Here is a 26265-nt window from a genome sequence, read left to right on the forward strand (position 1 = left end):
ATAGTGCTGAATTTGTATAACAACGTTCCTTACAATTACGACAAAACAACACGATAACGAAAACTAATCTAACGTATAATGTAAGGAAAAAATATATATTCACAATATAATACATTAAACAATTACATTAACCTACCTGTTAATAACATTATTATTCTCTACATTTTATAATTTAATATTTTCCTGTAAATCCATAAAAGAGAGAGCAAAGTAAAGGATTAATGCTTAAATATAAAAACATTATTATACGAATTATAAATTCGTTTTATGCATTAATTAAGTTTAAAGAGCACATTTTTACGTACAGAATAGACATTATGCATAATTTAACGAATGAATTTGATAACTAAAATAGAAATTAACTCAAGGCGATAAACAATCTGACGCATGAAATATTCGAGACAAAATTAGTTTCCTTGATCTGTATGTATACTATATACTTCAGTATTGTTTTTATTATTCTAATAACATTGAACTGGAAGTCTGACGGTACATTGGAGATATTCAAATTACGGTGAATCGTATTCTGGTGTTCCTGATACCTTAATACCCATTCTATGATTTTATTGTATGTCTATTCGTTGATTTGGTTATCTCTTTGTATATATTTGTGTGTTCAGATATCACTCGAAAACGGAGGGACAAAATTAAATCAAAATTATCACTTATTTAAAACTCCTTGATACTAAATGATAAAAACCTGTATTTTTCACAAACAAGTGCACCTATTACAATATGAGCTCATTTCGAGCGGATTCATGTAGTTTAATTTTAACGTAACGCAGGCGGACCCGCAGCACTCGCATAGTACATTAAAAAGATGTAAAAACCTTTTCAGTGTAAAAAAAAATGCAAAGAAGTCTATTTGTTGTATTTTAAATTTATTCTTCGTCTACCGCCATTCAGGCATTTATTAGGAAACGGGGCTATTATGTAAATCGTAACATTGTGAGTCATACAAAATTTATATGTAGGTACTTATTGCGATCCAAAACAGGATATATGAAGCTATATTCGGCAAATCACGCACGTACTTTTTGTTATAACACTACAACATTTATTTAATATAAACTAAATTTTTAAACATCTGTTATTGCCAGCACCGTCGCTTGTCACGTGATATGTTACGTGCAGTTTCAAAGCAAGAACGACTTTATATTTATTGTATGGTATGTCTCACTAAATGTTATGCCGCTGTACAAAAGCCGGAATGCGCTGATCAATTTTCATAATCGTATGCCGAATATACAATATTCTTTTCCGTCAGTCCACTGTTGGACGTACAGCACTCCCATAGTTGGACATACAGCACATAGTTGCACTCCCTCGATTCGAGCCTCGCCACAAAGATTGGTCCTGCAATATACCTCGTGCAAATTAGGAATGCCAGTGGCATAGTCAAGCAGCTGCCTACGCAGAAGACTCATCTCGAACCTCGCTTGAAGAAGGACACGTCATACTTTGTTACGTATGCCTTCGATCATAAGCCGTCTAATACTAGATTGAAGTCGCTCACGATTAACTTAGGACAACGACTAAACACTCATACCGAAATACTATTTACATTCATTTTTTTCCTACCTATTCGCTGGTTAAGCGAGCTTATGGGGCTATTCCAGCTACGCCCTGACGGGTAGGTGAGCTCAAGGGCTCCACCTGATAGTATTTGCTAACACTAGCCCTAGCAAGAGCAGTGCTTCGCAGAGTTTACCACCGGATCCGAATCGAGACCCACTGAGAAGATCCGGCGAGAAACTCAGTGAGCTAACCGAAATACCATCAATACTCAAGACGACAAATATGAATTAGATATTAGAGTTTAGATAGAGTTTAGTAAAGTTGAGAGATATTAGATAGTAAAGTAGGAATAGTGAGCTTACTACGATTGTTAGAACTGACGCGAGACTTGTTATAAGAATTTCATATTCCGTTAGAGTTTACAAAATTAATTTTCAAAATTAATGTCGTGTCGACTTTTATCGATTTTATAAAAAATTAGGAAGTGAAATGAAATTCGGATGAATTTAAAATTCATTATTTAAAACTGCATAGATGAAACGTAATATATAATTTTGAACAAAAAATACGTTTAGCATTTGTGATAAGTCAACATATATATACATATACCCTTTACTTTAATATATACATATACATATTTACATGCGTTATTTTACTTCGAAAAATTATCTATAAGCTAACGTCATATCATAGCAGCTAGCATTTGATGAAATTCTACTATGTTTCTACATTTTATTTTTTATTTTTTTTTATTGCTTAGATGGATGGACGAGCTCACAGCCCACCTGGTGTTAAGTGGTTACTGGAGCCCATAGACATCTACAACGTAAATGCGCCACCCACCTAGAACTACGAAGCGCCTCATTGAAAGTAAAACATAGTTTCAGTACTTTGTTAAACGACCGTATTGTATATTTATTTAACTTCTTGTTGATTAGAATACAATCCAAATTTGTTTCATATAAAACTCTTTCAAATGCTCTATTTTAGGCGAGAAAGCAATAACTTTTAAAAGGATAAAACCATGGGCTTGTGAACAAATTATTAAAGACACTCAATAGTTCGTTTCCCTCAATAACTTCTTTGTGCAGAGCATTTAAGCAAAAATTATTTTAAATGCAATAATTAATTATCATAAATATGCACACAAATAACACATTCACAAAATACGTATAATAATAATAATAATCTGGAATGTGATTAATATACTTTCACCGTGTAGTCTCGCGATTATTTCACTTTGGACTTTTTGTGAGGACTGAACCGAAAAACGAAATTACATTACGTACAGTTGTACAGTCTTTTTTTCTTTCTAAAACGAGTCTAAAACACTATAAAAATAAAATAAAATATGTTAAATAAAATAACTAAGACGTTCCATTCCATTTCGGTAGGCAGCGGCTTGGCTCTGCCCCTGGCATTGCTGAAATCCATGGGCGACGGTAACCACTCACCATCAGGTGGGCCGTATGCTCGTCTGCCTACAAGGGCAATAAAAAAAAAAGAAAACCAAGCTGAGCATTAAATGAAACAATGTAACTAACATTCGAACTAAACGAAGCCCTCGATGCGCTTACACACGATGTAGCGAACCCAATTACGCGACTATCTCCATGTAGGCCTTCAATAATTAATTCAAAAAACGACTCCTAGCAGCTCTCATCCCATAACAGGCAATTATGCAACACCGTTTTTGGAATTTTCGTGAATCCATCAACTAGACGACCTGTTAATCTAAATCCATTCGAAATGCGTCATTGAAGAATCCTTAATTAAAATTCCTCAGAATATGCTTTGTAGATAATCTTAAGGGAATGAAACGCAAAAAAAAAAAATACATATGTTTGGAAGGGATTAAGTTAGGATTTTTTTTAAGAATTATAATAATCCTCATTACATTTTAGTTATTAATAGTCCAAAATTTAATGTAAATGAAAACGTTTGTCGTTAGAGCGAAGACGGCGTGTAGTACACGGCAATAGTCGCCGGCTGACCGCAGCCGGATGTTCTTCGGCAAATGCACAATCACACTAACACAAACTCTCACGAATTTTTCTCCCAACACTTTCACGTCTTCCACTAATTATTATCCACTTTATCGGGCATCTTCAATTTGATTTACGTCTCGCTCATACAGTTATATTGGTACACTTTTTCTTTTCAAACTAATTTTTGATAATTTTACGTTTATGTTGTGATTCTGACGGAGCGGGTTACGGTGCCACGGAATAGACGTGGGTACTACCATCGTCTGTTACACGTCTTCTACGGTAATATTACATATTTTTGGGGACAATTGTATCTTTTTTTCCTACCTATTCGCTGGTAGCCTAAGCGTCTGTTCCAACTAGGAGCGGACGTGGATTAATCGATTGCGATACTATGCAGACATACACACAGAGACAGACACACACTCACGTACACACAAAATTACAATTAAGAATTTTTCACAAACCTTTACGCAAAAGGCGTTGGTTACTTTCGGTTATAAAATCATTTATGTACGTAAGTAATTAATCAAAACGACTACTTAATTCTCGACAATGGAAGGCACGATTAGGATGACGCTGAATTATAAAAAAGGAGATTAACTTTTAAAGAAAATCAGCACATAGAATTCTGCTTTGTCTTAGAAATGTTTTATCCTCTCGGGGAGGTGGAGGACCTTGGCACTCCTCGTCCCTCTCTTCCTCTCAGGAGGCGCCGGAGTCCGACATAACCCGGTTCGTTACACCCCCGGACCGGGTATCCGTAAATGGATTCCCCAGCGTAAAAAAAAAAACGCTCTAGCTTGGAGGCGCTCGGGTAGCCGTTAGCAAATCCCGCCCCTTCTGGCTGAGCCCTTGCTCGCCCACCTGTCCTTGTGAAACCGGAAAAGCCTCCGACCACAAGAAAACCCTCAATCATAAAAAAACTTTTTTTTTTGTATATTCAGGGGTGTAGCTTGAAACTTAAGCCAACTGTTTAATGGAAGACTACACCTTCGTGTCTTAACATAAGCGAAATTTAAGTGATGACTTCTTAGCACTATAATAGATTATTCGTCTGCCATTTACATTAAAAAAATATAAATAAATAAAACAAAAAAAAGTGTTTGAATAATAGTAGTATATTATTCGACTGTATTATGCTTTATAGAAAACTCAACTAAAAGATAAAAAATAAATTTTAATTGAAAATAGTGTAAAATATATTTTATTGTAAAAGAGCGTGGGGTGCATGGTGTTATTAGCTATAAATATTTTTCTGACAGATATGCTTTTAGCTTTTTTTTAAATAAAATATATTTTACACTATTTTCAATTTAAATTTATTAAAATTTATTTTCTATTTTTTGGTTGAATTTTACATAAAAGCTTATTTTTAAAACTATTAAGTACTTTAACATCAATTCCCGCTTTATCGACTATAGATAAAAATTATGTAAATTGGCCAAAATCTTATTTTGCAAATTGAATAATGGAATAATCTTATCAAATTAGTGTATTGTCATCGGTCCTCGATAAATCTACAAAGTTTGAATGAAATCTGGCTGTTTAAAGTGGCTCAAAATCGCGTCTAAAGGAATCTGTTACAAATATACAAACATACATTTTATTCTTCTTTACTTACATTATATTCTTCTTACATTCTTTACTGGCGTTAGGACCTCTTGTGAGTCCGCGCAGGTAGGTACCACCACCCTGTCTATTTCTGCCGTGAAGCAGTAATGCGTTTCGGTTTGAAGGGCGGGGCAGCCGTTGTAACTATACTGAGACCTTAGAACTTATCTCAAGGTGGGTGGCGCATTTACGTTTTAGATGTCTATGCGCTCCAGTAACCACTTAACATCAGGTGGGCTGTGAGCTAGTCCAACCAACTAAGCAATAAAAAAAATAAAAAACATAGAAGTGAAGCTAATATAAAGTGTGTAAAAACGTAACTATTACCCGTAAAAGTAGTTTTAATTTTGTTTGAAATGTTTAAGCGCAGTTTGCAATTCTAACGTATACAGGCTGCTAAACGCATATTAATCTTTGACCTGCTGGATATTTCTCTCATCTTCAATTTATAAACATTAATGTGGAACATAAGTGTGGCAACATTTTCTATATTATCAGCTTTATAATACAAAGTTAATGAAGAAAAGCTGCTTAACTTTTACGAGCCATTTTGTCCTAACAGAAATTACTGTAGTAGCTTACAAAACTTTATATGAACGTTGACGGTATAAAAGCTTAATCGAAAGTCATTAATTACATAATTGTACAAGGAAACAGTTTTCTAGTATTATCAGTGCAAGACGAACTTTTGAAATAATCATTATTATAGGAAACTTTATCGTACCCTTCTATTTCAGTCACGACTTAAATGTATGTAACAACAATGGTAGAGCATCATGTAAGCCTTGACGAGTAGCTATCACTACCCTGCCTATTTCCGCCGTGAAGCAGTAATGCGTTTCGGTTTGAAGGCTGGGGCAGCCGTTGTATTGTAAAAACGGAGACTTATAACTGATATCTCAAGGTGGATGGCAACATTTACGTTGTTAATGTCTATGGGCTCCGGTGATCACTTAACACCAGGTGGATCGTGATCATATATTAATTTTTAAACCTATTTGAGTAATGCAAATATTGTTTAAACAGCTTTCTTAGTGGGCCAACGGGCTAGACGCTGTGGAGTGCACCGAGTTATTCTTTGAGATTGTCTCATTATCTTTGACCAGGGTATCACGCTCCATCGCATCAGATTTCATTCCTGCTACCTGGTGCCACTGCATGTATTCACATAGAGTTGTTCAGAGAAAAAAAGTATCACATACCATATAGCCCTGAAATTAATTACCCTCCGTGGTGTAGCGTGGTGTAGCTTTATCTTTGTTTAAACAAAATATATCTTCTTCTATTCATTATTCTAAGGTACAATATGCTTATCTCTAAATTTGTTTACTATTTAATCGACCGACTGATCTATGCACAGTTATTGGATCAATCAAAGCAGGGCGCGCTTCGTCTCAAAAAATTAGTGTTTTTATGTAATTAGCAATAGTTACAGCAAAGTGTGGCTGAAATTTTCTAGAGTAAAATGAAATATTTTTATTCTGTTCAGTAGTTTGATTTAGGAAACGACCTTGTGTTTTACGGTGGACAGTGATTTTCATTATACAATCTATTCAGTAACAAATATACGTAGGGAACTGGCCAATATAAAAGACTTCAACGCGCTTCAAAAGTTTTTTAACTAAAATTGAGTTTGGCAACACAAACATTCACATATTAATCGCTTCAATTTGGGTTCATTAGATATCACGAATGCGGTGACTTTATCTCAAACAAACATAAAGGACTGCCATACATTCGTTATTTTAAAATAAGAACAATATATACAGTTAAGCTTATCGTAAGCTTGGGCCATTTCCACCGGTGCAAACAAACACGGATTATGTTTTGAAAAAATAGGTTAGTCGTTATTCTCATGCAGTCATGACTACAGCCGCGTATATCACGAATGCAGTGACTTTATCTCAAACAAATAAAAAAGACTGCTATACATTCGTTATTTTAAAATAAGAACAATATATACAGTTAAGCTTATCGTAAGCTTGGGCCATTTCCACCGGTGCAAACAAACACGGATTATGTTTTGAAAAAATAGGTTAGTCGTTATTCTCATGCAGTCATGACTACAGCCGCGTATATCACGAATGCAGTGACTTTATCTCAAACAAATAAAAAGGACTGCTATACATTCGTTATTTTAAAATAAGAACAATATATACAGTTAAGCTTATCGTAAGCTTGGGCCATTTCCACCGGTGCAAACAAACACGGATTATGTTTTGAAAAATAGGTTAGTCGTTATTCTCATGCAGTCATGACTACAGCCGCGTATATCACGAATGCAGTGACTTTATCTCAAACAAATAAAAAGGACTGCTATACATTCGTTATTTTAAAATAAGAACAATATATACAGTTAAGCTTATCGTAAGCTTGGGCCATTTCCACCGGTGCAAACAAACACGGATTATGTTTTGAAAAATAGGTTAGTCGTTATTCTCATGCAGTCAAAACTTCAGCCACGTCTCAATTGATTACACCCTACGTTATGTATGTATAATGTATGTAAATAATTGAATGTGACAAACACCAAACTCTATCGGGAGCTACCTCACTAAAATAACACCCGAAACGGATCGATCGCCGTTAAAATACACAAATGTACAGACAGAAAGTTTCATTGACATTCTTGCTATATGTAAACCAAGACAAATGTCTTCTTGGCTTTTAGAAACGAACAAAAGTGAAAATTAAAGAACTGTAAGCGCAAATGCTCAAAAACATTTTGTTTGACTAAGCCGTCATCTGTCAACTGTCAACAACAATACAAATAAAAGATTTTGACACGTGTCAGCAGCATTTAATTTCACATATCATTTCAACAGCACATCAACGTCTTCTATTAAAAAAAAAATGTGACGTAAAGTGTTCAACGTAACTCTACGTAAACTCTACACTCTACGTATAGAGTACATACTTAACCTTAAATAGAACTGAGAGTTAAAGATACATATGCGTTATCATATATATTGTATTTTTGGTTTATCTTTTTATTTATAGTATATTGGCTTATATGGGCAGACCAGAAGTCATAGATACATTGAATACCATTTCATTGAGTAATGCGATCGGCCTTTATTACAATCGAAAACAGGAACGGCTATCCTACTACTTCAATTGCAATGAATACGCGTCAAAAATATGCAAATGCACCACTAACCATGAATTCAAATCTATACTTCTATACTAATCTTATAAAGAGGAAAGATTTGTTTGTTTGTTTGTTTGTATTGAATAGGCACCGAAAGTACTGAACCGATTTGAAAGATTCTTTCACTGTTTGGAAGCTACACTATTCCCGAGTAACATAGGCTATAATTTTTTTTGAAAAAAATAGGGATCCTTACTAAAACTCCAATAATGTAACCCAATGTGTAATAAAATTACCTAAAATATTCTTTACATCGCGGGCCCTGCTAAAACTATTGATGATAGAATTAAATAATGTACTACGACTTTGTAGAAAATATTATTATTTACAAAAAGTGTCGCAACAGCATATCTCTAACTACTATAGTTATGCCGCAATAAGTGTTCTTTTATTTAAAAAAATAAAACAGCGTCAAATATCGTTGAAATTTTTGTCAAAGACCTGAGCGGAGCCGGAGCGGGCCGCTTGTTATTAATATATCAGTATGATAGAAACGAATCAATTCTAAGTAACTGAACAATAATAATATTTTCGATGCAATAGGAATGGAAGCGATCGATCTTACAATGTATTCTTGATTGTAAACATCGTGCTTAAAGAAAGTTCACGATCGAAAATTCAATAAAAGAGACCGTGCAATTCTGTTAATCCCATCGAAGTGCAGGTCCGAGGGACCGCTGACCACGCTATATAGCATATTTTTCGAAACAATAGCTTAGCAGCATTAGTCCAATTTTTTCGGAACCTATATATATTTGTGTATGTAAGGTCAGAGCGACCGCTGACCGCGCTAAACTCACTCAAACAAAACTGACATTAATTTTGATTATTAGTTTTAAGCATATAGCGATTTTTAGGAACAAAAGTTTAGCAGCGTTAGTCCAAATTGTTCAGAGCTTATATATATTTATGTGTTCATGTACCTATATAAATATAAATACATGTGTAATAATACATTATTGATAGAATAGGGCATTTAAATGTGACACTACAAAACTGTTATCCTGCCCCTAAAATAATATATTATATTAACAGCATTTGTTTCTTAGCAAACGCACCCCGCATAATTTATCAAAAAGTAATTATTGGAGTAATAATAGCATTCGATTTTTAACTATGGGTTACAAATAGGAATTTCAAATTAAAACTGTTCAATGGAATGTGAATTAGAATCAAACCTGATTAAGTTTTATATACATACATTGACACATTTTGTCTGCTATTTCCGTCATCAGCTCTACTTGTATACTATGTAATATATAAAGTATTTTGATACTCGCATAAAACTCAATTTAATTCATAAAAATCTGTTATATGACAAAACTTGTTGTTTGTCACGATTTTCTTGATTTGCTCGTAGCTGTATCTCTGTTCGATGATTGTATGAAGTATCATTAACCGTAGAACAAATCGTTAGGTGAAGGATATATGTACACATATGTATTGTTCACAATGATCAGAGACCGCGCCTCCGCACACGCACTCCTCTGACTCATTACTCGAAATTCCGCTCGCGATTGCGTGAGAGCGACATCAAACAAATCGTGATGTATCTTGAATATCTACGTTAGAACGTGGTTATGTTTTTGTTTAGAGTAACTAGGGGCAATCATGTTGATGTGATGCTCTATGATACTTTCATTCCCAGTTAATAGTTAATACCTAGGTACATAACTATGCGAATTTAGAGTTCCGCCATTATGGTCTATAATAACATTGTTTGTCAAATTACTTAAATAAGTACAATTAGGTCACTTATAACATTTCTAGTAACGATTTACGAAAGCTCACTTAGTAATCTGTCTATTGTTCTAAACCCCTCACTGAACTTCGTAATGCTAATAAAAATTAGAATACGTACTAACGGACACGCTAGAAGTGAAGTTTTATTTTTTAAAAAATTACGGTAAACAATAAATTAAATCGCATACTATCCAGCGTCCAAAAAAATTCACGATAATAATTTAAGCTTATAAATTTCTTATACCCACTAATTGTATTCACACGTTCCCACGTTCAGATACGGCTCAATTGACTGTCGGTTGCCGCGTGGTGCTGTTCCAATATTTAATATTTATTTTTAGCAAAATTGCCGTGAGCGTGTGCGTCCGCGGTACCGATGAGGCGATTACAACATCGATAAGTCGCCGGGTGCATAGCGTGACGGCACTCGTGATTAACTTACCGTCAAGGAATGCTGTCAACGGTATTTCATCAATAGGTGCTTCAATTCCAACCCTAAAAATGTAATGAAATATAAAAAAAATATTATTTTTGTTATCTAGTACTGGTAGTGTATAGTACTGGTGGTAGAACCTCTTGAGAGTCCGCGCGGGTAGGTACCACCACCCTGCCTATTTCTGCCGTGAAGCAGTAATGCATTTGGGTTTGAAGGGCAGCCGTTGTAACTATGCTTGAGACCTTAGAACTTATATCTCAAGATGGGTGGCAAAGTTACGTTGTCTATGGGCTCCAGTAACCACTTAATACCAGGTGGGCTGCGAGCTCATCCACCCATCTAAGCAATAAAAAAAATATCTTTTTTTTTTTCGGCCACTGTTTTTTCTTATTTTTCGACCGACAGCTTAGATATTTGAAGAAAGCATCGAACGAGATGCTTGACCAAGATCGTTTTTTGTACAGTTTCGCTAGCGGCCATACTTGTACAAAATGTCTAAGTGCTTAAATAACAGTTTGAAGTTCGTTTGTGAAAATCTTAAATACGAGTATGAGCTGCGTGTGTCATCTTGATCTTGTTTATATTATAAAGAAAACGGCGCAGAGTCACGCCACGTGTCTATCGTCGTATTGGGAACAGAAACACAACTAAGCTATGCATTAGTTAGTCCCCAGCATGAGAACACATAAATTATACTTTTATTAAAAAAAAAGTGTAAATTTAAAATCGATTATTTGCTAATTTCAACCTAGTACTTTTTTACTAATTAGACATTAAAACGCAGTACAAAAACATAGCTGAACTGAGAACTGAGTTATCTTTGCGAGTTAAAAAACACTTGGAATACAATGTAATACTGAAGTGACTGGTGTCTGTCTGCACTCAAATGTCATTATTCCATCTCCAAGCATAACTATACATCACGAAAAGATGTTTGAACGATTTGTTAGTATCATATCTACATTTTCCTCATTTCACATCACTGTAAGAGATTGTAGTTGTTTTGATACCGACAAACGACTAATAATTAACGTCCCGTGTTTTAAAAAATACGAGTGCTATATTAACTTTCAAAACAACACAAAAGTTATACAATAGTACAGCACGTTGATCAGTTCGGAGCGATAATAGAGCGAAATAAGGCGTGGGCGCAACCACAGTTCGGCTCGAACCGGATCTAAATACGCGATAAATCATGATTCCAAAGAACTAAGTCCTCATCGGCTGTAGGTACATATTCTTTTTTGTTTCTATTACAATTTTATGTATTTTTTTAAATTATATATTATTATTCCAATTTAATATTAATAAAATAATATAAAATTAAATTATTTTGAAATGTGTAGCCCTTCAAGTTTATGAAATCTAACAACTGTTAAAATTAAGATACTAGTTAAGTAAATTAACCTTCACGTAATAATTCATTGTGCATTGTATGTGTTTTTTTCTTTTCAAACGAAACAAGGCTTAATCTTGTCAAAGACATTACGACAAGGTGTGCGAGTTATATCAAATGCGCAAACATTATCTCAGGATCCTACTAATACTCATAATATTATACATTTAAATAATATACCTATTTAATTTGTTTGAATATTAAACAATTTGTCCAAACTTGTTTTAAACGTCACTGATTACTACATTCGATTTTGTTCAATGTTAAGATTACCGTTCTTACAATTTTGCGTTTAGAGTTGTTTCTTTTAATTTTCACTATTCTAAATACTGACGATGATGCTATCGGAACTCTTTTAATATATTTATTTTATATAAAATAGCAATTAAATGAAGCATTAATATACGAAAATACTGAATATATTCGAAATATTGTTAATCAATGGACTTTTGTTGAGTTTAAATCTTTGGAATCGATTTTAATTACCTTGATTCGTGTTTATAATTTTATATGTTATTATCACCAGAACTATGTACACATGTATCGTTCCATTTGTGTAATATTTTCGCGTGACTTTAAGCTGTGTGACAAATTTTATTGCCCGACCGGTAGCTTCGCATGCAAATTAGTGTCGGTTGAAGAAATGCAATGTACTGTTACGACCAACTAACGCGAAAAAAAATCCCACAACTCTTTTATTCCACCTCAAAGTGAAAACCGAAACGCAATTCAAAAAGGTTATAAGTGACGGCAATGAACTCAATCTATTTGAAATAGGAATACTTGATATTGAATAACTAGCTTTTGCCCGCGACTTCGTCCGCGTGGAATAGTTACTTTGGCATAACGCTAAATTTTATCCGCCTCTTCATTTACGTAGAAAGTGAAAATATTTTTGAATAATACAATGTTAAGGAGCTATTTAAGTTCTCAAAAGGGATTGAAACCTCGATTTGGAAACAATATTTATAGGTGCTCCGCTTGCATTGGTCTTAGCGTGATGTTATATAGCCTATAGCCTCAAATCGGACCAGTAGTTCCTGAGATTAGCGCGTTCAAACAAACAAACTCTTCAGCTTTAATAATTATTTTATAAGCTAGATAGATATACCTACTGTTAGACACAGAGAGTGAGAAGGCAGAGCACATGTAGTCGTAGAGCGGCGCCCCCCGCCCCCCCGCCCACCCTCACGCGGCGGCTCGGCCACTGCACTCGCTTCGATTTCACTTTTATTAGCAATCCACTTAATTGGATACCACTGTTGCGGTTTTATTCATTTTGCAGATTCATCTGGGACGCATTTTAAGTACAGCAATAACACTTATATTTCAAAAGGGAGTTACCGTTGTAATTTTACCTACATTAGCGCCCAATAATATCAAAATAAAATCATATTCTCGCGCATCTCGCATATCTGAAACGATTTTTATTAAAACAAGATTCAGTTTTTTTACTACATTGAAAGAAACGAAAAGCGTTTATTTGTGTAGTAGGGCTCCGTTGACAAATGCTCGGGTTATATCGTTAAACGCTGAAGGTCAGTCGACGTGCTGGAAAAGTACAAGATAAATTAAAATTTAATTTATACCTAAAACTGTCCGTAATCCCACGCTCGAGAGCTCGATTAAATGACATTAATGGAGTTTTTGTTCCGTGACGCGTTAACGTGCTGAAATACTTCACCGCCGCCCATGTGAGCATGACTTCGTCAAAGCTATTAGTTAAATGCATCATGTCGTTTCGTTTCTTTAAACCTGTCGATTTATGTTCGTTTTACATGTTTTTTGAACGATTTTATATTATATTGCGGGAAATAGAATCGCAAGGACGTCTGAGACGTTGCCTGCATGATTCAAGACTTCCTAATGTGTAATTCAAATCACGTACGTGTGTATACCTACTAGATGTTTTAGGCTATACGAAAACAATGGTTGAATATTCTAATAATAACGTTTACGTAAAATAATCTCCGTTCTTTTGCAATATACAAAATAATTTTTAAAACTACTTTATGATATTAATGTTTTCTTAAATTTAACATGCACACAGTTTCATGCTTTAAAAACAACACAAACTTCATATCGCATATATCTTATTTTTATATCTAATAAGTTTTATTGTTATACTGGTCATTGCACACCGAATGTAGGTAGTAATTTAGTTGTTTAATTTCCGCCTCTGAGTGTCCCCGAAGGACGTTTGAAATGTCATTATCAAGATTGGCGCGTGATATTGAAAGCACACAATAAAATTTAATTAATTTATTTAGGCGTATTTCAGTTTCGTAAAGAAGATTAACATTAGCATCTGAATAGAAAGAACATTGTTATGATAATCAAATCAATCAGGATATCTGGAAGGTTTCGAAAAATGTTAACGAAAACTATTTTAATAAATATTAGAAAACCGTTGATTTCTCTTAGACATTTAACTTGCCACTACGTAATAATTTGAGATGTATGTACTTGATCTACAGAATTCATTAAAAAAATATTTTGGTGCAATCGAGAGTTGCTAATTAATGAAAAAAAACAAAGTCAAACCGGAACTGTTTATGTGTACGTCGATCATGACTTTCACTTGCACTCTATCATCGAATATTCCGACAGCAAACCAGTTCTTGGTTTTGATACTTGTTGTTAGAATATCTGCCAAAGCTTTATACATCTTTTTATAATGTTCGCATAACATTAACTTGTTCGTCGCACAGAAAAGATACGCTAATAGCTTTTATTTTAATTTCATTATAATAATATATTCTCCAAAGATTAAGCAGACAGTCTTGAAGCAAGTAATTAATTGTAAATTATGTAAATGTTTTACATACACAGCTTTCGTGAATTCAAACTAAGAACAATTTTGTATTATCTATTTTTGGTTAATGAAAAGAGAAGCAGAAAGTAGACACTAGACATCTCACTCATTCATCTCTCTGCCAAATAAAATTGGCTTTTGAACTAAAACCAAAGTAGGTTGTTCTCATTTCACCGTCTATGTTTAGTATAATATACTTATAGATGAAAAGCGGGCAGTCTCTTTGTTGACACACATTAAGAATAATGGACGGTAGACTAAGATACAGACATATTTCTATTGAAAAAAATTACTTAAGTTCTTTAGGCAGTATCTGTCTGGTTAGACTGGCTAACATATTTTACATTTAAAGATCCATAAGCATTAGCAATTCGCGATAATTTTAAACTTCCTATTTACAATGACGTTCGAGAACTTAGTTAAATTACAAGGTACAAAATCTAGTCGTACCGAATACATGTTAATTTGTTGCGGAATCCGAGAGCAATAACCGACGGCTCTGCTAGCGGTATTCGGCGGTTTCTTCGTCTCTAATATTCGACAAAAACAACCGCCCGATGAGTATGTGTGTCCATGTGTCTGAGCTAACACAAAAATCTTTGCATGTATGTTTACTCTGACGATATTACAACAACTAAAGCTCAATAGGAGAATTAGTCACGCTTAGGCCTTTACATGATACCAGTAGTGTTCACAAATATTCGGAAATAATAATGAGGTGAACATTTAAAGAATATTTAAAGTCATTAAGTCCACATTGGGTGACCTTATTTTTGTGTACACTTCGGCTTCTGTATTAGCATGAAATATTTTAATCTTAGCGTTATAAAGTTGTTACATAAATACCGTGTTGCGTACGTACGCACACAGTACTAAAATTGTACATTAACATTTCACAACTATTTTGCCAAAGAATTGAAACTTATATGCAATTCGAGGTTTCGTAAGTGTTTCCGAAAACTCTTGCCTTTGATTTTGTAAATTTGTTTCAGAATTTGCATACATACAGCTGCGCTTGGAATGATTTTTTGGTGTTATAAATGCAGGTACCCAATTTAACAGTCCTTATTTTTTTTTTAATAATGTGCCGCTGTTTTGAAACCGATCTATCGTAACGCGTTCGTGATTAAAATAAATTGATTGATTGTATCTAATCACCGATCGACCATCAACATCGTAGAAATGAAAGATAAATTATCAAACTATATTTTACACATTATTTAAACAGGTACGTACTTGAAATTGCAATGTTAAAATTGAAATTTCTATGACAAAGAATGAAGACTTATTAGTGTAAAATCCTCCAACATAATAGTAAAGTTACCTATTTGCCTTATTAGACGTTGATTTCGGCGATAAGCTAGCAATATTTTCATGGCGTAGTTACTAAAATCACTAAAAGAAAGATCCAACCCGAACTGAGCGGCTTGTGCGCTGCTGACTCATCTGTTTCATCGGTATTGACAATGTTGACAGTTATGAAATTTAATAATTTGTGCACAAACGTCGTGTTATTTATTTAATATGCATTTCCAGATACCCTCCTTCGTACAAGCAAGTAATAATACTTATTTAGATGTATACTACAAATGGACAAATTGTGATACCTATATTTTTTGGAAAGGGACCAATTTTTTCCCCTACCTGTTTGCTGGTAGTCTAGGGGGTTATTCCAGCTACGCCGAGACGGGTAGGTGAGCTCACGGGCTCAACCTGAGAGGATTTGCTCACACTAACCCTAGCAAGAGCAGTGCTTCGCAAAATCTTCCACCGGATCGGAAACGCGACTCATTGAGAAGATTCGTGCTCAAAATAGGCAGACTACGGTGAAATTCAATTGAAGAACTACTACTACATACCATAATGGATTAAAATTGCGCATTCAAAGCTGTACAAGTTTTCTGATAAGCTATTTATGTAAGTAATTGTAAACAATTTCTCATTTCGTTGAGAGTTTAATGATTTAATTGAGTTCGGTGTAAAATAGCTCCGTTTCAGGGTCAGAGGTTACGCGTTGTTATGTGACAAGGACAGGCGCTTTCTGCGCAGGAGTCGCCACGGTCGGGTGAACACAAACCTTCCGCGTAGTGTCTCGCAGTCCGGTCACTTGTACTATACGTAGGGTCAAGGTCCTCGACCAATTCTGTTCTAATTTACCTACAATTCCAAATAAATCTATGCGACTAGATAAACATTATTTCACACCTAAAAATGTACTAGCGTGTGTATCGTAATGTATGTATTGTAAAATGTATTACTCTCATTAAACAATATTATCACGCATAAATGATATTTATATTTATAATTTTTACTGGTGGTAGGATCTCTTGTGAGTCCGCGCGGGTAGGTACCACCACCCTGCCTATTTCTGCCGTGAAGCAGTAATGCGTTTCGGTTTGAAGGGTGGGACAGCCGTTGTAACTAAACTTGAGACCTTAGAACTTATATCTCAAGGTGGGTGGCGCATTTACGTTGTAGATGTCTATGGGCTCCAGTAACCACTTAACACCAGGTGGGCTGTGAGCTCGTCCACCTATGTAAGCAATAAAAAAAAATTAAAAAAATGAGACGTTTGCTGATTTACATATCTACTGGTGGTGGGGTATTGTATAGACGGATAGGTAATAATGTTATCCTCTAGTGTTACATCTCATGTTTGAGGGTCGTGACTATCTCCATTCATGACCTTCCTCCTGACGAAGTTACGCCCCGTAGCAGCATCGTAGGTCGGTGGATCAAGTCAGACCAACGTATTGGGCGATTCCCGCGAATTTTTCTTTCCACTTTGCCAGTTATCACCTGTTTTTCAAGATTTTCTCCGTCTTTCCGGTCAATGTGTCCCTACATGGATATAATTTTTGAATATTTCTGACTTAACGAAATCATGCCTACCATTTTTAAGGAAATCACTACATCAGCCGCTATTAGGAAGATATTGATCTCAAGATCGGTAACACCATTAGTGCAGCGTACATCACAATTCAACACCAGATAGACCATCAACCGTCTACTCTCGTCTACTTCAATAAACACGTTAATTTTGATTTGCATTATAGTTTGCTGTTGGAACTTCTGAAATAATATATATTTTTGTCACCGTACATCGATCGTCAACAGCAGACGGTGAAACCGGTGTTATTATTTTATAGAACAACATATATGTATAAGAAAAAAATGCAAAATATTTATATTTCCATATGATATAACTGTGTGCGACATATATTATATACATACATAAAAGTTTTATTTATAATTTGTGCAAGGGTGTTTATGATTTTTTTAATTCTGAAACACCAATTGAGTTCTATTTTAAAACTATAATTATTTATTACATCACAAAACGCTTTCTAAGCGCAATAAATTAACTCATATCATCATTTAAAATTTAATTGTAAAAACTCCTCGAATTTCATGCTTTTTTTAATTCTCAGTTTTATTTCTCTGATGAAGTTACTCAAAGCCTACCAAAAACAATTGACATAACGCTATATAGTTTTATTTGTACTATTAGAAGACAATTGGAAGACATTGATTCACATTTTAAAAACATAATTACATGATAAGTATGTAGTGGTTTTGATTTATAGACAGTTACTAAAAACAAAATGTATTAAGTCCCATATTTGGTGAAGCGGTGCAAAAGTGAAAAATGTACAAATAAAAACAATTAAAGGATTGATAAATAGCAAACATCGTATACATTTTATTCGATTATTAGAATCGATAAGGCACAAAGCTACTCGCAACTTACAAGGACTACGTGGAATAAGTATATATGTACATATAAGTTCATAGCCCTACACCGTACTATGGTATGATTCTGATTCATCAGTAGGATGCATTTTTACCCTACCCAACCACTGGTAGCGTAAGGGGCTATAACCACTTATCAACTACGCCTGGATTGGTAGATGGGCTCATTCATTAGACGCCTTCAGCTCTAACACTAGGAGCAGGCATAGGGACTCTACTAACTGTACTCGTCGAACTCGACAAAGAGTTCGACGTGCAACCTAACCCATGCATCAGCTCGCTGAGTTCTCGCCGGATCTTCTCAGTGGGTCGCGAGCTGCTCTTGAGTTGTTAGGTCTCCTTCGGAGGCTCTCAGGCAGCTGTTAGCAAATCCCACCCGTCCTGGCTAAGCCTTTGCTCGCCCACATGTCCTGGTGAAACTGGAAAGGCCTCAGGGCCACCAGTAATCCTTCAATCATAAAAAAAGATGGGCTCAAGGACTTAACCCGGGAAAACTTGCTAACATTAGCTCTAGTACGAGCAGTGCTTTCCTGAATCTAGCATCGGATCGGAGTCGCTGCGAATCAAAATCTTAGAAACGCTGTATTACATGTACGGGAATGTTTTGATTTAAGAAACGTTATTCTAATATAGAAAATATAGAACTTTGGCTCTTCCATACACTAGTTAAAATCAAAACTTCGTCATCCCGACTATTCTCTACTCGCGCTTTAAGCAAATTACGTACGAGGCTTTGCTAGTGTCGTCCCATTATATTGCCTAGGTTTAGGGTTCACGGGGTTTTTCTCGTGATTACACTTTACCCAAATTTTTAGGTAATTCAAAGTAAAACCTTTGATTGTTGTTATTTTACGTAATTCCCAATATTTTATACTTGTTAATTTAAATCATTAATAATCCAATCATAATATTTCTTGAACTAGCGACCCGCCCTCGCTTCGCTTCGGAAACATTAAAACACACATGAAACCAAAAAAAAAAAAAAAAAAAAATTTAAAAAAAGTAGCCTATGTTCATCAGGGACAATGTCGGCTTCTAATGGAAAAAGAATTTTTCAAATCGGTCCAGTAGTTTCGGAGCCTATTCGAAACAAACAAACAAACAAATCTTTCCTCTTTATAATATTAGTATAGATATAGATAATTAAAAACTTGCTAACGACAATATGTACTGCATTCATATTAAAAAAATCTAGTTCAGGTCTTCATATCTGGAAATTGGAACGCATTGAAAAGGACAAATCGTGACGAATTGTTCAGTGTAACCGAGAATACAGAACAATGTGATGGCAACGTGTGGAGCTAAGAATTCAAATTTCATAACTAGACAGATCATGGTTACTTTAAGCCACGTGCGCAACTTTAATTCATACATATACAGGATGTTTGGAAATCGTCCATTGAAAGAAAACATTGATTGATATAATGACAAATTTTCTTTTTATAATAATGATTGGGGACAAATCACGTACGGTCATCCGGTCCCAATTTAGGATTCCCTGTGTAATGGGTACCACCTGACAAGCATACTTATATACATATACCTATAGATAATACCTTTTTTGTATGTATTGTAACATGATTAAAACAAATGACGAACAGTATCTCCGCGAAAAGAGGGAGGATACAAGTTGCATGGCAGATTCACGAAATATGACCTTACTAAAAGGAAAACTATTCACGAATAGCAAATGAATAGTGTCTTCTATTTCCGAGAGGCATTAGTTTATTATTAAACTTCAAATTTAGTCCTAGTATACACCCCGTATTTTAAACATAAATATAAAGCTTGGTGAGTGAGACGAAACAAAATAATCGTATTCATAAACTGTGACGATTAAAGTAAGCAAAAAAGGCGTTTTTGTAATTCCTCATTTAAATTTTACAGTTATGAACAATTAAATACAAGCATCGGTAAATGCGTAAGACAAGCGAAGCGTTCAATAGCCAAAAAATAGAAGATATAATAATAATAATAATAATAATATTATAAAGAGGAAAGATTTGTTTGTTTGTTTGTTTCGAATAGGCTCCGAAACTAATGGACCGATTTGAAAAATTCTTTTTCCATTAGAAGCCGACATTGTCCCTGATGAACATAGGCTACTTTTTTTTTTTTTATTTTTTTTTTTTGGTTTCGTGTGTGTTTTAATGTTTCCGAAGCGAAGCGAGGGCGGGTCGCTAGTAGAAGATATTTTCCTTTGTCAGTAACAGTCATAGATTGAGAAGGGGATAAATGAGTCATGATCATTATGAATCATTTCAATCAAATAAAATACGGAATCCCAATGACCTTCCAAATCTCACTGTAAATGAACTCGGAATTCAAGAACAGCGAAATACTAAATAATGTAGGTATTTTAACATTGGCAAGTACATTTTATTAACTCATACCTATTATATTTAATTTAATTGAGACTTCACGGTAACTATAAAGGTTTTATTGAGTTCTCGGCGACAATTAAACAGTTATTGGGTTTACCGAATCGTTTTTTGAGATCCGGTATCATGCTGTCGTTTTTCTCTCGACAATAGCCCATAAATATCGTTGCAAATTTATTACCAGATATAAAAATAAAATAAAATTATAGACTACAAAGAAAATAAATTACGCTTTTGTTTTATGATATTCAATATAAAATCAAGAGTCTAAAAGCGTTAAATTGTCTGCAAATGGAATATCACAAAATGTAAAAAACGTATAGATAAAATTATGATCTGAAAAAATAAACAATAGAATATAACAGAAGCTCAAAAACTGATGTAACTAATCGGCATGATGAAAACAAACAATCATCTTACTTAACACTAAATGAAGAATGAAGTTGATTAAAAAACTTGTTAGTCGACTTAGAATTAATTTGTTGACTCTCACCAGCAATTCTTCGTGCATCGAAACGAGTAATTTGCTATGAATATCGTACATAAGGAAATAACTAATTTTCCTTTATTTTTAAAAAAGTTTTACTTCAAACGTTGCAGCAAACGATCTCTATGAATACTGACATTGGTAAGCGAAAATAAAGAAAGTATGTTAATTAAATGTTCAACAGCTCTTAATGAATTCGGTCATCTCAATTTCGGTCGGACATAAATCGTTGTAATTGTTATTTTAAAAAAGCGTACATCAAAACTGCGTTTGTTTTAAAAGTTTACGACTCCAGGCTTTTCACTAACCTATAATAAATGTACAGTTTAACATAACGCGCCGATAATCCTCTGTAAAATTACTTTCAATATGATTTAAAATCTTTATCGTATTTGACTTGTAAATTCTGGTAGATTTAAAAAGTACGGAAAAAATGTCATTTATTGGAGACACAGGGAAAGATAGCATCCTCGCAAAAAACTCTGATACGTTAATTTGCTCTTTATTAGGCCACGACAGCCGTCTTACGGGGCATCACCTATACCGTTAAGTTCCAAATACAATACCAGTATCCCGTCATAAATCAACTCACACATTAAGTAACATTCCGTCACATGCTTCCATTTCAGGTCAAACCTCTCCTGTTAGTTTCAAAATTTATTATTTATTATTTTCCCCGAATAAAAGTACATTTAGTTTATTCACTCTTTGATTTTGGCGCCTCAGTTTGAAATTGTTATGAACAGGACCAAAAAAAGCAGTCAATTGAAAGAGTAACGTAAGATATTTCATTGTATGCCATGACTAAGTATTTAAATTTTATATTACTAAACTTTGTTTTAAGAATCGCTAAATTTTTGATTCATATTATATTTAGATAAACTCTACAAATGTTTCTTATACTTGTTCTGCGGTATTTGTTCATATGCATTAAGTATAGGCTAAAATGTAAGTTTAGTTCTATTGAATATAGACGTCAGCTTCTATTGGACCACTGTTTTAAATAAAGAGCTTAGAGGATATGAGAAAAAAGTGTATCACGCTTATTTTATAATCTTAAGTATCTATTCGAACTAATCCATGTGTACATTATATACTTAATAATATACATAATTTACAATAATAGAATTAAATGATGAAACTATACAATATATCTAATAAGAATATTAGAAACACTAACAAGTGTTGTAAACATTCCAATTAGATTAAAGTTTTTATTAAATAAATAATTTCTTACCTTTAACAAAGTTGAAACGATCCAACAAATAGTCTGAAATCAGATTAGCACTCCAGTTAGGCACGAGTTGTAGCACTTCGTCTCTATGTGAGATCTCTAAGAATGTATTAAGTTCATATAACCCTTAAGGAAACACAGAGGGTTGTTAAGTCTATATAGTGGTGGTATGTTCGAGAATAATGAATATAGTCAGCGTCAGAGAGCTTCAGGGTGCCGGCGGCGCGCGGGTGACGGTCCAGCGTCCGGCCGCACTACGCGCCTTGCAACGGTAAACTGGCTGGCAGCGCCACACAGCCTCTCCCTTGCTTGTGCGAGTGCCTCCAACCTCCCTCCCGAACAAATAGTACCGTACGCTGCGCTTATGTCTTGCTAACATTTATTATACTTTTATTGGTGTTGCCTCGATGATACGTCTGTGTGCGTTGCCACAGGCACAGTGCCATAAACACGACGTGTCGGTGTGGGTGTTGGAGTAGGTAAAGTAAGTACCTACCTATGCGTGCTTTGATCTTACGATTCGGTATGCACGGCCGCGCTGCCGCACGTAGCCCCACGACTATACTTCTATAATACCTAGTCAATAATTTTAGTTTGAGTTTGTGCAATAGCATACGCCGTGTCGAGTCACCTATCTGGGCTATGGACCAATAAACTGTACGACAAAATAGTGTATCTTCAAAGAGAACATTTAAATCGAAAATTAATTTTAATTGAATATCGTAGTTTTATTTATTTAGATTAAGAACAATAATGTTTTGTGTGTTATATTAAATATATGTATATAGAATAAGCGATTTATGCAAATTTTGATGATTTAAGCCTTTATAATTCCACAAAATGTCAACGCGCATACGGTGTGGAATAATTTTAATCCTGTTTTTTTTCTATGTAAGGTTGGTTAACAAATTTAGGGGCTATTTTGTTTCAACAGGTCACTGTGGCACTCGTACACGTATTATCTTGAACGCCGCTGTCCACTGATGAAATATATAGATACTAGGCAATCGTCCGTTAGTACATTCGTATCAAATAATGCGAATATGCCGTATATAATATAAATACAAATTTATTTTGAGAGTAACACTGGGAGCAGACAATCTGTCGACCTTCTTGAGTTAGCTGATTAATGTTACTTAAGGAGTACAGCAATAAGTAAGGGCACATCCAATTTGCTAATATGACAATTTAGTTCCATTTTCAGGCCGTTTTCCAATTACAGCACCAGAGCGCATTATGCGGCATAATGCTCAACTAAGCTTCAGCATAATTCGGTCTTACAAGCGAATATACCAGCGATGTCTTTTTTGACAACTTTATATCACTCTCTATTATATCGGTAAAGTGTAAGTTCTTGTTTAATGCGATAATAGTAGTTAAATTGATTGAGCGCTAACCGAAAATCGATGTTTTAATAGTGAGTTAAAGAAAAAAATGTACTTGCAAACAAATACCTATAATACAATAGATACAATTGATTTTAACAACCTGCATTTTTCTTCACATTTATATTCGTAACTAGCTGACCCGGCAGACTTCGTAGTGCCTCAATCAATGAATAAAAGACCTAAACTTTTGTATAAAATAAACCTAAAACAAACAAAAGGAATCCGTCCGACGGGGGACACATCAAAGGAAAAACAAAATTGTTATTATTATTTCATTCCGAGCATTTTCATATTTATCTACCTTTTAAACCTTCTCTGGACTTCCACAAATAATTCAAGACCAAAATTAGCCAAATCGGTCCAGCCGTTCTCGACCCGCAGGAGCGGGAGGGTTTTGTCCCTCCCGCTATGGGCAGGCCGTCTGACACCGTCGACGGCCAAGCTCCTGCTGAGGTGCCCCGTATTACCGAGGCAGAGCTCCGGGTGGCCGTTGTCAAGATGACTGCGAGAGACACGGCCCCCGGCCCGGACGGAGTCCACGGCCGGGTATTGGCCTTGGCCCTCGGTGCCCTGGGGGACCGGCTCCTTGAGCTATATAATGGCTGCTTGGAGTCGGGACGGTTTCCGTCGCTCTGGCGGACGGGTAGACTTGTGTTGTTGAGGAAGGAGGGGCGCCCGGTGGATACAGCCGCCGGGTATCGTCCCATCGTACTGCTGGACGAGGCGGGAAAATTGCTGGAACGTATTCTGGCTGCCCGCATCGTTCGGCACCTGGTCGGGGTGGGGCCTGACCTGTCGGCGGAGCAGTACGGCTTCCGGGAGGGCCGTTCGACCGTGGATGCAATTCTTCGCGTGCGGTCCCTCTCGGACGAGGCCGTTTCTCGGGGTGGGGTGGCGCTGGCGGTGTCTCTTGACATCGCCAACGCATTTAACACTCTGCCCTGGACCGTGATAGGGGGGGCACTGGAGAGGCATGGAGTGCCCCTCTACCTCCGCCGGCTGGTTGGGTCCTATCTGGGGGCCAGGTCGGTCGTATGTACCGGGTACGGTGGGACCCTTCATCGTTTTCCGGTCGTGCGTGGTGTTCCGCAGGGGTCGGTTCTCGGCCCCCTCTTGTGGAATATCAGGTACGACTGGGTGCTGAGGGGCGCCCTCCTCCCGGGCCTCCGCGTTATTTGTTACGCGGACGACACGTTGGTCGTGGCCCGGGGGGATGATTATAGGGAGTCTGCCCGTCTCGCCACAGCGGGAGTGGCCCTCGTCGTCGGAAGGATAAGGAGGCTGGGTCTCGACGTGGCGCTCAGTAAATCCGAGGCTCTGTGGTTTCACGGGCCGCGGAGGGCGCCACCCGTTGACACCCACATCGTGGTTGGAGGCGTCCGGATAGGGGTCGGGGTGCAGTTGAAGTACCTCGGCCTCGTGTTAGACAGCCGGTGGGCTTTTCGTGCTCACTTTGCGGAGCTGGTCCCCCGATTGATGAGGACGGCCGGTTCTTTGAGCCGGCTGCTCCCGAATATTGGGGGACTGGATCAGGTTGTGCGCCGCCTCTACGCGGGGGTGGTGCGATCGATGGCCCTGTACGGTGCACCTGTGTGGGCTGAGCCGCGCAACCGGGCCACTATGGCTCGGTTCCTGCGCCGGCCGCAGTGCACCGTTGCCATCAGGGTCATCCGCGGATATCGCACCGTCTCCTTCGAGGCGGCGTGTGTTTTGGCGGGGACGCCGCCATGGGAGCTGGAGGCGGAGTCGCTCGCTGCCGACTATCGGTGGCGCAGCGAGCTTCGTGCTCGGGGCGTGGCGCGTCTCCCCGAAAGTGAGCTGCGGGCGCGGAAGGCCCATTCTCGGCGGTCCGTGGTCGAGGCGATTGGCCAACCCCACGTGGGGGCTACGGACCGTCGAGGCGGTTTACCCGGTCTTTGATGACTGGGTGAATCGTGGCGAAGGACGTCTCACCTTCCGTCTGGTGCAGGTGCTGACCGGGCACGGATGCTTCGGGAAGTACCTGCGCCGGATAGGGGCTGAGCCGACGACGAGGTGTCACCATTGTGGACACGACCTGGACACGGCGGAGCATACGCTCGCTGTCTGCCCCGCGTGGGAGGTGCAGCGCCGTGTCCTGGTCGCAAAGATAGGACCTGACTTGTCGCTGCCTGGCGTCGTGGCGTCGATGCTTGGCAGCGATGAGTCATGGAAGGCTATGCTCGACTTCTGCGAGTGCACCATCTCGCAGAAGGAGGCGGCGGGGCGAGTGAGGGAAAGCTCTCCTCACTACGCAGAAACCCGCCGCCGCCGAGCAGGGGGTCGGGACCGGGGTCGTATCCGTGACCTGGCCCCCTAAGAGCTAGGGGTCCCACCCGTTTT

General features: G+C 36.9%; 1 protein-coding gene across 2 annotated transcripts in view; it reads right to left on the reverse strand.

Moving 5' to 3' along the window:
* LOC114249406 (uncharacterized) overlaps nt 1-22952 on the reverse strand; it is a 78036-nt gene extending 55084 nt beyond the window's left edge. For both annotated transcript variants that reach the window (XM_089733269.1, XM_028182972.2), the window contains exon 1: nt 22520-22952. The gene's annotated coding sequence lies outside the window, so the exon portion shown is untranslated. The remainder of the gene's footprint in view (nt 1-22519) is intronic.
* Nucleotides 22953-26265: the final 3313 nt, after the last annotated feature.

The sequence above is a fragment of the Bombyx mandarina genome, chromosome 15 (genome assembly GCF_030267445.1).
Source record: "Bombyx mandarina strain Sakado chromosome 15, ASM3026744v2".
Classification (NCBI taxonomy): Eukaryota; Metazoa; Arthropoda; class Insecta; order Lepidoptera; family Bombycidae; genus Bombyx; species Bombyx mandarina.